Source organism: Callithrix jacchus, chromosome 15, assembly GCF_049354715.1.
Source record: "Callithrix jacchus isolate 240 chromosome 15, calJac240_pri, whole genome shotgun sequence".
Classification (NCBI taxonomy): Eukaryota; Metazoa; Chordata; class Mammalia; order Primates; family Cebidae; genus Callithrix; species Callithrix jacchus.
The window spans coordinates 66,540,708-66,556,703 of record NC_133516.1 but is presented as its reverse complement, the minus strand read 5'-3'; the positions used below and the strand labels follow the sequence as shown (position 1 = coordinate 66,556,703).

The 15,996-nt window shown below is 42.0% G+C and overlaps 1 long non-coding RNA gene across 1 annotated transcript; it reads left to right on the top strand.

Moving 5' to 3' along the window:
• Positions 1-98: 98 nt before the first annotated feature.
• LOC144579570 (uncharacterized) lies at positions 99-15,396 on the top strand. Its single transcript, XR_013527483.1, has 3 exons — positions 99-206; positions 2,668-2,736; positions 15,260-15,396. It is a non-coding gene; the product is annotated as an uncharacterized LOC144579570 (long non-coding RNA).
• The last annotated feature ends 600 nt before the right edge of the window (positions 15,397-15,996 follow it).

The window sequence follows — 15,996 nt, the reverse complement described above, 5'->3', positions numbered from 1 at the left end:
GGAAGCGGAAGTCAGGCTGCGGGTCACCGTGACTCCGCGCTAGGGGGCGGGCGCTCGCATAAGGTCGTGAGGACAGGAGCATGCGCTTGAAACTCTATGCTCTTGGCCTTGAGCCTCTGCAAGCTGAACGCGGAGAGTCAAGGGCCTTGTGCCCTATCGTGGTATTTGCTAACCTTTAGAGAGTGCTGCCCGTTGCCAAGCACTGGGTAAGCGCTTCACATGCATCATCTCGTTTGGAACAAGCACCTATGAACTGGCAGAGGCTGATTTCTGTTTTAAAGCTGGAGAAACTGAGTCTCTCCAGCTTAGTTAAATATCTTTACCAAAATGTCATGCCACTAGTTCCTGATTTCTGTATTGCCATCACTATTTTAGCAGTTTACTTAATATTTTTCTTTAGTTAAAAAAATTTTTTTTTTTTTTTAAATAGAAATGGCGGGCCTCACTATGTTGCCTAAGGTGGCTTTAAACTCCTGGGCTCAAGTGATCCTCCTGTCTAGGTCTCCCAAAGTGATGGGATTACAGGCATGAGCCACTGCCCAATCAGACGAACTCTGTTTCTCATAAAGCGTTGAATCTGCCCGGACCCAGTGGCTCACGCCTGTAATACTAGCACTTTGGGAGCAGAGGTGGGTGGATCACTTGAAGTCAGGAGTTTGAGACCAGCCTGGCCAACATGGTGAAACCCCATCTCTACTAAAAATACAAAAATTAGCAGAATGTGGTGGCCCACGCCTGTAGTCCCAGCTACTTGGCAAGATGAGGCAGGAGAATTGCTTGAACCCTGGAGGCAGAGGTTGCAGGGAGCCAAGATTGTGCCACTGCACTCTAGTCTGGGAGCCAGATACAGTCTCAAAAAAAGGGGGAGGGGGCGGGGTGTGGTAGCCATTATTGACAAACTGGGAATCCTAGCCTTCAGTCAGAAGCCAAACACAGGCACTTCCAGGGTCAGAAGAATAAGAAGGATTTATGCCAAGGACAGTAGCCAAATGTACATATTAAATAAACTGTAGGAGAGGTCATGAATATTTATGAAAGGAGCAACCTGTGCATGTGCATTTGAGCTTCATGCCTCTCCATGGATCCCATGTTTAAAAAATGGTGGCCATAGCATGATCCAGGGGTGGAGTTTTGTGTCCTCAGACTTCAAAAGGTGAAACAGGGTATGTGAAAACCCTCACTGCACTATGTAGACTGGCCAGAACCACTCGCTGGATGGTGGGTAGTCTCTTATCAGGAAGGAATGCTGATCAGTTGTTCTGTAGAAACTGCGAATGGGAGGGTCAGCATCAGGCTGGTGGAGTGAATCTTCCAAAAGGGCTGGTTTCTGTTTAACCCTTAGAAAATAAAAACTATGGCCGGGCATGGTGGCTCATAATCCTAGCACTTTGGGAGGCAGAGGCAGGTGGATCACGAGGTCAAGAGATTGAGACCATCCTGGCCAAAAAGGTGAAACCCCGTTTCTACTAAAAATACAAAAATTAGCTGGGCATGGTGGTGCGCGCCTGTACTCCCAGCTACTTGGGAGGCTGAGGCAGGAGAATAGCTTGAACCCAGAAGGCGGAGGTTGTGGTGAGCCAAGATCGTGCCATTGCACTCCAGTCTGGGTAACAACAGCGAAACTCCATCTAAAAAAAAAAAAGAAAATAAAAACTAATGGTGATTATAGAGGGAGGGGTTAGAAAGTGGTGTGTCCAACCTACCATCCTGTCATGACCAGGAACTCAGCTTCCAAGGTTTTTCTGGGGTCCTCTTGGCTAAAAGAGGGCCTGTTCAATCAGTTTGGGGGTGTAGAGTTTTATTTTTATTTCTCAACAGAAGTTAACTTATTGTAAAAGGAAACTTACAACTCAACAACAAGAAGATAAACTGAATTTAAAACAAAACAAAACCAAAAAGAACACAATTTATAAATGTGCAAAGGGGCTAGGAGTGGTGGCTCATGCCCATAGTCCCAGCACTTTGAAAGGCTAAGGTGAGTGGATCACTTGAGCTCAGGAGTTTGAGACCAGTCCTGGCAACATGGCAAAACTCTGTCACTACAAAAAGATAAAAATTAGCTAGGCATGGTGGCACTCTCCTGTAGTCCCATCTACTTGTGAGGCTGAGACAGGAGAATAGCTTGAGCCAGGGAGGTTGAGGTTATAGTGAGTTAAGGTCACACCACCACACTCCAGCCCAGGTGACAGAGTGAGACCTTGTCTCAAAAATAAAATTAAAAAAAATATGTAAAGGGCTCAAATAGATATTTCTTTAAAGATAGACAAATGGTCAAGAAGCACATGAAAAGATGCTGAATATCAATAGTCATTAGGGAATTGCAAATTAATCACAATGGGATACTCATCAAAATGGCTAAAAGTAAAAAAAACAAAATCAACAGTTCCAAGTTCTAATGAGTATATGGGGCAATTGAACACTTATATGTTCTGATGGGAATGCAGAATGATATATCCCCTGATATGGTTTGGCTCTGTGTCCCCATCCAAATCTCATCTTGAGTTATACTCCCATAATTTCCACCTGTTGTGGGAGGGACCCGTTAGGAGATAATTGAATTATGGGGGTGGTTCCCTCACATGCTGTTCTTGTGGTAGTTAATAAGTCTCACAAGATCTGATGATTTGATAAGGGGTTTCCACTTCATTTCTCTCTCATTCTCTCTAGCCATCACCATGTAAGAAGTGCTTTTTGCCTTCTGCCATGATTATGAGGCCTCCCTAGCCACATGAAACTGTAAGTCCATTAAACCTCTTTCTTTTTATTTTTATTTTTTATTTGAGACAGAGTTTTGCTCTTGTTACCCAGGCTGGAGTGCAATGGCGTGCTCAGCTCACCGCAACCTCCGCCTCCTGGGTTCAGGCAATTCTCCTGCCTCAGCCTCCCGAGTAGCTGGGACTACAGGCGGGCGCCACCATGCCCAGCTAATTTTTTGTATTTTTAGTAGAGACGGGGTTTCACCATGTTGACCAGGATGGTCTCAATCTCTTGACCTCATGATCCACCCGCCTCGGCCTCCCAAAGTGCTAGGATTACAGGCTTGAGCCACCAAGCCTGGCCCTCATTAAACCTCTTTCTTTTGCAAATTGCCCAGTTTCAGGTATGTCTTTGTCAGCAGTGTGAATATGAACTAATACACCTCCATCGGAAAACAATTTAGCCTTTTCTCAAAAAATTAAAAGTAGAATATATTACTCAGCAATTCTACTACAAATGATTTTTGACTTAGGATACTTTGACTTACAATTTTTTGACTTTACAATGGGCTTATGTGTTATAATGCATTTTCAACTTACAATATTTTCTCTGTACAGTATGTTTATTGGGATGTAATCCCACTGTAAGTCAAGGAACATCTGTACTAGCTTTATACGCGAGAAGACAGAAAACAGGTGTTCAAACAAAAACTTGTATACAAACTTGGCTTGCTGGCTCATGCCTGTAATTCCAGCAATTTGGGAGGCAGAGGCAGGAAGATTGCTTGAGCCCAAGAGTTCGAGACCAGTCTGGGAAACATAGGGAGACCTGTCTCTACAAAAAATTTAGAAAGTAGCTGGGTGTGGTGGCAATCACCTATGGTCCCAGCTACTCAAGAGGCTGACATGGGAGGATTGCTTGGGCCCAGAAGTTCGTGTCTGCTGTGAACTATGATTGCACTACTGTACTCTAGTCTGGGCAACAGAGAGAGTTCCCATCTCTAAACAACAACAAAAACAACAGCTTGTGCACAAATATGCCTAGTAGCCTTATTCATTTAGCCAAAAAGTAGAAACAACCCAAATGTTCATCAGCTAATGAAAAGATAAGCAAGTATGTTATATCTATACAGTGGAATATTATTTGGTCATAAAAAGGAATGGAGGACTGTGATATTATGATACATTGGTTTCCATCCACAGTGTCCTGGCTCATAACTTTCCTATTCCATTTTACAGTAAATGGAATTTCTTTTTCTGACCTTCTCTTTTCCTCCTTTTACCTGCCTGCTTGGCAAGACTCTAATCTGATTGTGGTCATAAGGCACCCATTTCAGAGAGGGTCCTACCTCATACCTGGGAGGAAGGAATGCTTCACAGAGAGGTCAGGAGTCGTCTGAATAGATAGACTTTGCTGAGTTTAGAGCATACCTTTTTTTTGTCCAATCACTTTTTGATGTGGTTGTCCATGATTGAAGCATGGACAACCAGTGAAGTCTTCATAAAAGGCCAGAAGGAGCACAGGGAGTTTCATCCCAAAATACAGCTCCCAGGTATGAGGATTTTGAATTAAAAACCCTTAGGGATTAAGTTGGAAGAAACTTTTCCCCTATCTACATAAAGATAGGATGGACCCTCCAAGGAGAACAGTTGCTCCCCTCCTTGTCTCATTATCCATAATAGGAAAGAAAACAAAGAATATACTTGAACAGACCCTTTTTATAAGATCATGACTGTCCCTGAGGATTATTTAAGTTCGAGAAAGAACTTTAACAAATTAATTTCTGTTTCCCATCTAATCATTCTCCCTAGTAACCATTTATTGCCCCTGAATAGAATGTATCTCTCCCCACCATAATCTGTTTTGCCAGGGTCCAAGTCCATATTCTTTCTGTAATCTCAAGATGGTATATAAACTTCTGGACCCCACTGGGATGTTGGGCAATCACTCTGTGATTCTCCCTGTGTACATGGTTTAATAAATTTGTACACCACTTCTTTTATTAATCTGCCTTATTGTGGGTAGATTTTTCAGTGACCCTTCAGAGGGCCAAAGTCCCTCTGACGGGCATCCTTTCCCCTATCCCTTGCCCTATGCATCTCCACATCTGTATCCTTTGTAATATGCTTCATAATAAACCAGAAAATATAAATGTTACACTGGGTTCTGTGAGCCTTTCCAGCAAATCGGTTGATCCCAAAGAGGGGGTCATGAAAACCCCAACTTAAAGCCGGTTGGTTAGAAGTTCTGGAGACCCAAACTTGCAACTGGTATCTGAGGTGGGGACAGTCTTGGAGACTGAATCCTCAACCTGTAGAATCTGACACTATGTCTAGGTAGATAGAGTTGAAATTGAATTAGAGGATACACAACTGGTACAGAATTGATCACTTGCTGGCTGGCTGATGAGGAGAAATCCCCACATATTTTGCGGTCACAGAACTCTTCTGTGTTGATTGTTTTTGTGTTGGTGGGAGAGCAGAGGGGAAGCCTGGTTTGAGAGTTTTTCTGAAGTACAGATATATTCTACAATGTGGATGGACTTTTGAAATATTATGCTGAGATACCAGACACAAAAGACCATATGTCATACATGCATACAAGATTTCATTTATTTAAAATATTCAGAATAGGTAAATATATAGAGACAGAAAGCAGGTTAATGGTTGCTTATGGCTGGGAGAAATAGGGAGATTGGCAGGTGACAGCTAAAGGGGATAGAGTTTCTTAGGGAAGTGATGAGAATGTTCTGGAATTAGGTAGTAAAGATGGTCATACATTATTATGAATATACAAGAAACACTGAATTTATGGTTTAAAATATTTCAGAGGCTGAGACCAGCTTGGCCAACATGGTGAAACCCCATCTCTACTAAAAATACAAAAACTAGCTGGGCATGGTGGTGTACACCTGTAATCCCAGTTGCCCAAGTGGCTGAGGCAGGAGAATCATTTCAACCTGGGAGGCAGAGGTTGCAGTGACCTGGGATCATGCCACTGCACTCCAGTCTGGGCAACAGAGTAAGACTCCAACTCAAAAAAATAAAATGAAATGAAATATTTGAAATGGGGAATTTTGTGTTATGTTCCTATTTCCTTTATAAAGGAAAAAGGAAACTTTGGTCTTATGGTCATCATTTCCCTCCTAGACTTATTGGGAGACTTAAACGAGATTAACACATTACCAGGCAAATGATTAAAATAGATGGTATCCTTAAGAATAAATACAATGAAAACAAAACAAAGTTATTAAATTCTGGTCAGGCACTGTTTCCTTGCAAAGGCTCTTAGGCTCTAAATTTAAGGCCCATTTTATACTTTTTTTTTCTTTTACATACTTCCCAGAATAGCAACATTCTCTATTCTTTAAGGATAAATTATTAAGCCAGGTATGGTGGTGTGTGCCTATAATCCCAACTAATTGGAAGGCAGAGGTAGGAGATCACTTGAGCCTAGGAGTTCAAGACCATCCAGATACATGCTACAATATGGATGGACTTTTGAAATATTATGCTAAGACACCAGACACAAAAGACCACATACATGCCTACATGATTTTATTTATATGAAATATCCAGAATAGGCAAATATAGAGAGACAGAAAGTATGGTGCGATCCCATTACCAATTAAAAAAATATGTATATGTATTTTGAGATGGGGTCTCTGTCGCCTAGGCTGGAGTGTAGTCATGCAATCTTGGCTCACTCCAATTTCTGCCTCCCAGGCTCAGGCGACTCTCCCACCTCAGCCTCTGGCTCACACCACCATGCTTGGCTAATTTTTGTATTTTCGTATTTTTAGTAGAGATGGGGTTTTGCCATGTTGCCTAGGCTGGTCTTGAACTCCTGAGCCTGAGTGATCTGACTGCCTTGGCCTCCCAAAGTGCTGGGATTATAGGCATGAGCTACCATACCCACCCCAAAACATAAAATAATATAAATAAAGATAAATTATAAGTATTAGAGACAAACTAGAAACAATGAGATTTTCTTGACATAATGAGAGAGATTAAACCATCAAAAAGAAAATATTCTCTTGATCTGGTTCAGTGTTATTTAATACCTATCTTTGTACTATCTAAAATCATGTCCCAAGATGGGTACAGTGGATCATGCCTGTAATTCCAGCATTTTAGGAGGCCAAGGCAGGTAGATTGCTTGAGCTCAGGAGTTTGAGACCAACCTGGGCAACATGACAAATCCTCATCTCTACAAAAAATACAAAAATTACCTGGTCATGGTAGTGCATACCTGTAGTACCAGCTACTTGGGAGGTTGAGGTGGGAGGATTACCTGAGCCTGGGAGGTGGAGGTTGCAGCAAGCCACGATCATATCACGGTATATCAGCCTAAGTGATCGAGTGAGATTCTGTCTCAAAAAAAAAAAAAAAAAAAAAAAAAAAAATTACATCCAATAAACAAGATTCACAGTTCAGGAAATACTGTTCTAGTACATGTTGTTCATCAGTAGTATGTTACTGTGGTTTGAATGTATCCCACCAAAGTTTATTTGTTTGAAACTTAATCCCCAGTGGAACAGTGTTGAGAAGTAGGATCTTTAAGAGGTGATTAGGTCATGAGGGCTCTGCCTACATGAATGAATTAATGCTGTTATCATAGAAGTAGGTTAATTATTACAGGAATGGATTCCAGATGAAAGGATGAGTTCAGCTCCCTTCTCCCTCTCTCTCATGTGTGCTGTCTTTCCCTTCTGCCTTCTGCCATGGGGCAACATAGCAAGAAGGCTCTCACCAGATGCCAGCACCTTGACATTGGACTTTCTAGCCTCCAGAACTGTGAGAAATAAATGTCTTTACTTTACAAATTATCTGTATTCTAATGGGAAAAAACAGATAATACAGAAGATATGTACATCATATTTCTGTGATATAAGCATTATGGAGAAAAACTAAGCAAGGTGGGTGGTGGACAGTGTTGGAGAGTTGGAGGAATATGCCTATTTTGTGTCAGGTGTAACAAGCCTCTTTGATAAGGTGACAAAGTAGACCCTGAATGAAACAACAGAGCAAGTCATTTAGATAGCCAGGAGGAGAGCATTCCAGGCAGAAGGCCGCAGCATACTCAACAGGGCCTAGGAATAGCCAGGTGGCTAGTGAGGCCGCAGAGGAGTGAGTGAGCAGGATAGAGGTAGAAGAGAGATGGGATGGGTACATCATACTCAGTGTTTTACAAATTATCACTATGCCTTAACAACAACAAAAAATAATGATGACTCTGGCTGCTGCCTGGAGAATGTTAGGGAGCAGGGATGGAAGCAGTTACTAGGCAATTTCAGTGATCCAAGTGAGAGATGATGATAGCTCAAACTAGGATATTAGGGGTGGGTGTGGTGAGAATTGTCAAATTCTGGGGTACTTTGAAGGATGTGTTGTCATTGCTGGTGTATTAGACGTGGGTTTGAAAAGAAAGAAGAGGAAGTTTGAGGGTCAGACCTAGCAGATTTGTGGGTCTAGAGTAACCATGTTCTGCTAACAGATACGTGGCCAAGTACAAGGCTAAACTGTCTCAAAGGAAGTACAAGAGGGCACATGTGCTCTTTTTTTTTTTTTTTGGGGAGGAAGTGGGGAGGGAGGGAAGGAAGGAATTCAAGCAATGAGAGAGACATTGCTGACCTGGATCTAGAGGTTTACAAGTTGATTTCTTTTTTTTTTGAGTGAAGGAAAGAAGAAAAAAATGAGTAAAGGAGAGTAAGAAAGAGGAAGAGAAAGAGGGAGAGAGAGTGGAAATATTGCTTTATTCTTAAAAAAAAATGGGTATTAATAATGGCCAATCAATGTTTCATTTAAACCTATGAGTACGTGTGATGTGGTATTGACTAGAATGTTTATTTTGTGTATTTGAAGTGGAGAGCTCTATAAATATTTATTAAGTTTACTTGTTCCGGATCTGGGTTCGAGTCCTTAATATCCTTATTAATTTTCTGTCTCATTGTGTCTAAGTCTCTATGTACCTGGGTGTTAGGATCATTAGCTGTTGTTGTTGCATTGATCCTTTTACCACTATATCTTTGTTGCTTTAAAATCTATTTTATCCGATATGAGAATTGCAACTCCTGCTTTTTATTTATTTATTTATTTATTTTTGCTCTCCATTTGGTTGGTAAATCTTTCTCCATCTCTTTGTTTTGAGTCTTTGTGTATCCTTGCCTGTGAAACAGGTCTGGATGTAACGTGCTTTTGGGTTTTGGCTGTGTCTTTTGATTGGGGGATTTAGTCGATTTAAATTTAGGGTTACTGCCCTTTGATGTTAACTGGCTATTTTATCCATTCATTGGTGTAAATTCTTCTTTATGTTGGTGCTCTTTACTTTTTGGTATATTTTTAGAAGGGCTGATACTGGTTGTTTCCTTCTGTGTGTAATGCTTCTTTCAGAAGCTCTTGTAAAGCAGGCCTGGTGGTAATAAAATCTCTGAGTTTTTGCTTGTTCATAAAAGATTTTATTTTTCCTTCAGTTGTGAAGCTTAGTTTGGCTGGATGTGAAATTCTGGGCTGAAGGTTCTGTTCTTTGAGGATGTTGAATATTGGCCCCCACTCTCTTCTGGCTTGTAGAGTTTCTGCTGAGAGATCTGCTGTAAGTCTGATTGGCTTGCCTTTGTGGGTAACCTGACCTTTCTCTCTGGCTGCCCTTAGTATTTTCTCCTTTGTTTCAGCCCTAGTGAATCTAACGATTATGTGCCTTGGGGTTGCTCTTCTTGAGGAATACCTTTGTGGTGTTCTCTGTATTACCTGGGGTTGAATGTTGACCTGCTTTGCTAGTTTAGGAAAATTTTCCTGAATAATATCCTGAAGGGTATTTTCCATCTTGGATTCATTCTCTCCGTCGCTTTCAGGTACACCTATCAAACGTAGATTTGGTCTTTTCACATAGTCCCGCATTTCTTGGAGACTTTGCTCATTCCTTTTTATCCTTTTTTCTCTAATCTTTTCTTCGCATTTTATTTCATTAAATTGGACTTTGACCTCTGATATCCCTTCTTCTGCTTGAACAATTCTAGCGTTTAAACCTGTGCAAACTTCTCGGAGTTCCTGTATTGTATTCTTCAGTTCCATTATTTCACTCACACTCCTCTCTAAGTTGTCTATTCTCAATAGGATTTCATCAAACTTTTTTTCAAAGTTCCTAGTTTCTTTACGTTGGGCTACAACATGTTCTTTTAACTCACCAAGTTTGTTATTATCCATTCCCTGAAGTGATATTCTAGCATTGGGATGGGCTCGTTCTCCATCAAGCCTTGTTCCATTGTTGATGTGGAACTGTGATCATCTTTAGAGGGAGAGGCGTTCTGACTTTGAGTATTCTCAGCTTTTTTTACGCTGGTTTCTTCCCGTCATTGTAAGTTTATCCTCCTGTGGTCTTTGAATTTACCAACTTTCAGATTAGGTCTCTTGAGTGGGTGTCCAGGTTGTTAGTTCCCAGGGCCAGAGCAGAGGCGTTAAAACTGATGGTGCTTTTCTGCCCAGGATTCTCTTGTCTGGCTTCCTTCTTGTGTCTGTAGTGGGCGACTCTGCCTTCCTGGGGCTCCAAACCTCAGTCAGAAGGGGAACTGGTCCCGTTTACTCTGCGCCGAGAGCTGCTGCGCCGAGGTGCCATCACAGTCGCTGCGCTGGGCTCTGGTGTCCTGCTGGGGGCCCTTGTGGGTCCTCCGAACCTGTTTACTCTGCTCTGAGAGCTGCCCCGCCGGCGGAACCGCTGCGACGGCCACGAAAGTCGCACTGGCGACCCGTGTGATTCCTCCACTGGGGATCTTCTTCTCCGTGAGCGACCAGAATTTGTCTGAAAGTGTGGTGTTGTCTAGTTCTCCGCGCCTTCACTGAGAGCTGCAGTCACGAGATGTTAGCGATTGGCCATCTTGGATCGGTCCTCCCACATGTGCTCTTTATGGTTCTGGTTTATTGTAAAGAATAATGACACGTTAGTTTATATCAGAAAGAACCCGATGACCTCCTGGGAAAATGTAGACTAAATGGATCTTGCTAGAAAATGCCAGTTAGAGACAGTAACATTACATGTGGAAATCGAAACCTCTCGTTTCTTTCTAATTGGAAGTAGTGGTTTTATTAAACTAAAGAGTAAACAAGCAAATGATTAAGTGTGATAATTCATATCAGATATAGTGACACAATGAGGAACTCAATGGTGATTGTTCCCATGAACCTAGATATCTGTTTTACCTTAATGTCTTCCTATCCTTGCCTATTCTTAAAGTAAAACAAGGTCCTGAGTAGAAAGTCAGATAGTACAGCCACTCCCTTGCCCATCTCCTTCCTCTCCTGCAGAGAGAAGCAAGGACTATTAGCCACTTCTGCTTTTTGTTTCTGTGGTGATTACCTTCATGGCTCTAAAAGACATGCCTGTAGTGCCATTTTTTGCTTTTTCAATTTTTGGTATTATCTGTGGACACTGTTATGGTACTTAAGTTTAGCCTATTAACATTACTACTATCCTGTCTCCCCTTTCCTTCTCCTGCCTTTATAGCTACAACCCAATGTACTTTGTTCTTCTATGTTAAATTTAACTTTGTAAGTGTAAGTGATATGTTAATATTAAACATCTTGTTCTATCAGCTATAGGCAGCATCTCTTGATCCCCTGCACTGTGAGACACGGGTTTTATTAGCACTCCTGGCCTTTACCTCTCTTCCCTTCCTTGTACTCTCCAATATGTTTTGTTAAAAGAATATCCCATTTGGCCAGTTGGATTCCTGTGGGGATGTAATTGAAAGAAGGATGCCCCTACATCTGCTTTTCATTCAGTGCCCTACTGAAATTCCATCTCCCCCAAGAAAACCTTTTGGGACTCATTGGGAAATAAGAGATGTATCTATTAATACAATCTTATTAACAAAATAATAGCCTAGGAGTCCATGAACCTTTAACCCAAAAGACCTTTGTCCTGTCAAGTATTAACAACTAGAGGGAAATACAATCAGCTTTGGCTGTGCCCTAAGCAAGCAGTGGCTTATTTAACTTTCCCAGGCCCTTTCAAGCCACAGGATACAAAACCGTTTTGGTAACACAACCCCTGTGAGAGCTTGCTGGTGGACTCAATGCCATCACAGTAAATTTTCAAGAGAATGTATATGAAATGTATTTTTCTCCTCGAATTTTATATTGATAAGTTGATTTAAAAGCAAGTTATTTGTTTGGAAAGGAACTGTATCTTTGCTATTATTGAGATTACTGGAAGAAAGAAGGTCATGAGCTGGGGAGTGCAGCACCCCTGCCACCTAGTGGTTCCTCCTGCTGGTACACTGCTCTTGCAAAGCACAGAAAACACTAATTGTTAGTTATGTAAGTCAGATACAGCAATTACCCCGAACCTGGGAAACTTCCATTCCCTCCTCCCTTTGTGAAATCAGAAGAACAAAAAGAGCACTGACAAGGGAGAATGTTGTAGGTAAGCATGGATAGCCATGAGGTCTCCTGCACAAAAGGGGCAGCTGTAGGAACAGGAAGTACAACAAATGCGCAAAGAAAGGGACAGGATCCCTCAGCAGTGGTCACTGCAGCAGCAACACGGGGCCAAAGGCAAAGCAGAATCAGCAGCAAGATCAGCAGGGACTATGATAATAAATCCACATAGGCTCAGCATCAGCAGCAGCCCTAGAGATTGTGGCCTTGGTAATGTAGTACTGCTTGATTCAAGATAAACTAATCAGGACACTCAGGGAACAACAGAAATGAGCATTAACTACAGGCATGCATTGCACAAAAAAAGGGGATATGTTCTGAGAAATGTGCTGTTAGGTGATTTTGTTATTGTGCAAACATCATAAAGTGTACTTATACAAACCTAGACTGTATAGCCAACTACATGCTGTTAACTAAAGACCATGAGGCTGGGCATGGTGGCTCACACCTGTAATCCCAGCACTTTGGGAGGCTGAGGTGAGTGGATCACTTGAGGTCAGGAGTTTGAGACCAGCCTGGTCAACATGGTGAAACCCCATCTCTACTAAAAATACAAAATTTAGCCATGTGTGGTGGTGCATGCCTGTAATCCTAGCTACTCGGGAGGCTGAGGCAGGAGAATCACTTGAAGCTGGGAGGTGGAGGTGGCAGTGAGCTGAGATTGTGCCACCAAACGATCCAGCCTGGGGGACACAGTGAGATTCCATCTAAAAAAAAATCTGCAGATTGGGGAGATGCAGCCTCAGGTGTAAAACGGAAGTGGGCTCCAAGCAGGGTGGAGAGTTAGAGATTATAAAGGCAAAAACTGCAGGGCACCATAGGTAATCAGGGGAGTAAGAAACAGAGTCTTGATTGGATGGACTTAAAGCCCCAAATCATTAGTCTCTCTCAATAGACTGGTTCCAGGTCGTCGTTGATTGGTGCGAGGTGGTCCTTTGGTGGTCAGTTGGGGAATTCCCAGCTGCAGTTGTTTTCCAGGAGCTCTTCTTTGACTTGGTTGCAGAAAAACAGGTTTTGCAGCATTCTCTAATAACACAAAGAGCTTGACCACTCCCTCACCCTGCCATGGGTGAGCCCCTTGGGTCTGCTTTTACTTTTGAGCCACAGGGAGTCCATGTTATCTGTTAATTGGGGATATACTTTGACAACACCTAGGCTGTTTGATATAGCCTATTGCGCCTAGGCTACAAACCTGACAGTATGTTACTGTACTGGGTACTGTAGGCACTTGTAACACAATGGTAAATATCTGTGTATCTAAACTTAGAAAAGGTGCAGGAAGGCAGAGCATTGTGGCTCACACCTGTAATCCCAGCACTTTGGGTGGCTGAGGCGGGTGGATCACAAGGTCAGGAGTTTGAGACCAGCCTGGCTAAGATAGTAAAACCCTGTCTCTACTAAAAAATACAAAATTAGCTGGGTGTGGTGGTGGGCACATGTAATCTCAACTATACAGAAGGCTGAGGCAGGAGAATCACTTGAACCTGGGAGGTGGAGGTGGCAATGAGCTGAGATCACACAAGTGTACTCTAGCCTGGGTGACAGAGCAAGACTCTGTCTCAAAAAAAAAAAGAAAAAAAAAGAAAAAAAAGAAAAGGTACAGGAAAAATACAGTATTATAATCTTATGGGACCATCTTTATATGAGGTCCATGCATTCACTGAAACTTTATTATGTGGTGCATGACTGTGCTGTGCTTTTGTTCTTCCCTCAGAGTGGAGGGAATGTGAAGTTCAATCACTCTAACTCTACTGACTTTCATATTGAGGGATATTTGTGAATTGGAACTCTAAGATGATTAAGATTGGTCCTAGATCTGCCATCAACTTTCAGAAGCATATTTAGCCTTTCAGGAACATTTTCCTTGCCTGAAAAATAGGGATAAAATGGTGACTATCTCACAAATTGCTGGGAAGTTTCACTGAGATAGGGTAAAGTTTCTAGCACATGGCAATTGAGGTAGGTTTTAACAATTCTTCTCATTGTTGTAAATACCACTCTTGCTTTCTACAAGAGGTGGAATCTGGGCTGCGTTTGTGATTTGCTTTGACCCCCTAGAATGTGGCAGATGTGTCATTGGCTAATTCCAAGTCTAGATTGCAAGAGCTTCCTTTTTCCTCTATTGGACGGCTCTTGCCTCTATGTAAAGAAGCCCAGCCTAAACTCTTGTATGATGAAAGACCACATGGAGAAAGAGGCACGAGGGAGCCAGCATCCCAGCAGAGCCCACCATCTGACTGCAGCCACAAGCAAGCCTATGTGAGCCCAGGACTCACCTGCCAACCCCTAGGATGACAAATAATAAATCATTGTTGTAAACTACTAAGTTTTGGGATAGTTTCTCATGTAGCAAATAATAAGTTCTCAGTTACCAGTTACCTATTAATATTACAATTGGTGCTGGTGAGAGATTCAGCCAGCTAGCTGGTTCATCATTTTTTTTCCCTTTCACCACAAGAGTTACACATACAAATGAACACTGCTTATTACAAATGTGTCTGATCTCTTTATTAAAACAGAAGGATTATTCAGAAAGTCTATTCAGAAACTTTGTTGGCACCTCAAATTGCCATCTACATTTGAAATAATGTGGAAGCATATTTCTTCAAACATATTTACAACTCAGACTTTTCACTAAATCCGTTGTAGTGGGACCCTTGTAGCCATTATGTTGAAGAGTCTGAGGCAAGGACAGGGAGTTATCCTTTTCATTGAGCATCTCAAAGCCCTGAAGATGGTGCTTTACTCTAACCTTCTTCCCCTTTACATTGCCCGCCCTAAATTCTATTTTTTTCTTCATCCGTATCCTTTCCCTCTCTCCTTGCTTTTCCCATCTCTTTTCCTTGTTGTGATGGTTAAATAAGGCCTTTCCTACTAAATATCAGCTCCAAGGAGATTTTCATCTGTTTTGTTGTCTACAAAATATTCTTTGCTTAGAACAATGCCTGGCACACACAGGTGTGCAGTGAATATGTGTTCACTGAATTAAATGATGCGTGTAAAGCACTTAGAACAGTGTCTGACATAGAGTAGATGGTGCTCAATAAATATAACCTATGGCAACTCAGTACTGTAACAAATGAAATTATTCATGTTTGTCTTTTTTTTCACATCACTCCTTTATTACACAGTTCAGGAAAAAGGATTTTGTACAGTTATGCTCAAACGAACAGTGGACCCACGTGGCGGGGCCAGGCAACTAGAACATGAGTCGGAAATCAGTCAATGAAAGACACGCTTGGACAGGATCAAGAGGCATTTCATTGCCACAGAACAAGGTGAGGGAGGGATTCCAAAACACACAGCAGGAAGTACTTCTACCCCTCAGAGGTCAAGGAGCTTATCCAATTTGGTATGAGGAATGGCTTATTTTCTGATGGACTATTTCAACTGCCATGAGAAACCCCAGAAAGGTTATTGTTTTGTATTATTTATATATACTATACCTTTTTTTTTTTTTTAAAAAGTAAATGTAACACATAAACTAAATTCAGGATTGATCCCAACCTTCTAGAGCCAGCTTCCCTGGGGTCAGGGAGGAAGCAGTTGTCACATCACCATGCTGGTTACATTAATCTTCTACTGCAATGACTAGAGTCCCCAGGCAGTGGCCTGACTATTAAGAGCACAGAACTGGCTCCTGGGGACAGACAGGCTGTCTCGCTTCACTGGTCATGGCTTAGCATGGTTTCGCCCCACAAGTCCTTAGTAAACAAAGCACTTGCAAAAACCCAGATCACTGCTTTTAAACTGTCTTGGACAAGGGGAGCTTTTCCACAGCTTGGACGGAGAACCCGTGCCCTGAAATGCTATTCTGACTAGGTTGTGTGAGGAGAGTGGCTGCAGGAAACAAAATGGCTGAAATGAA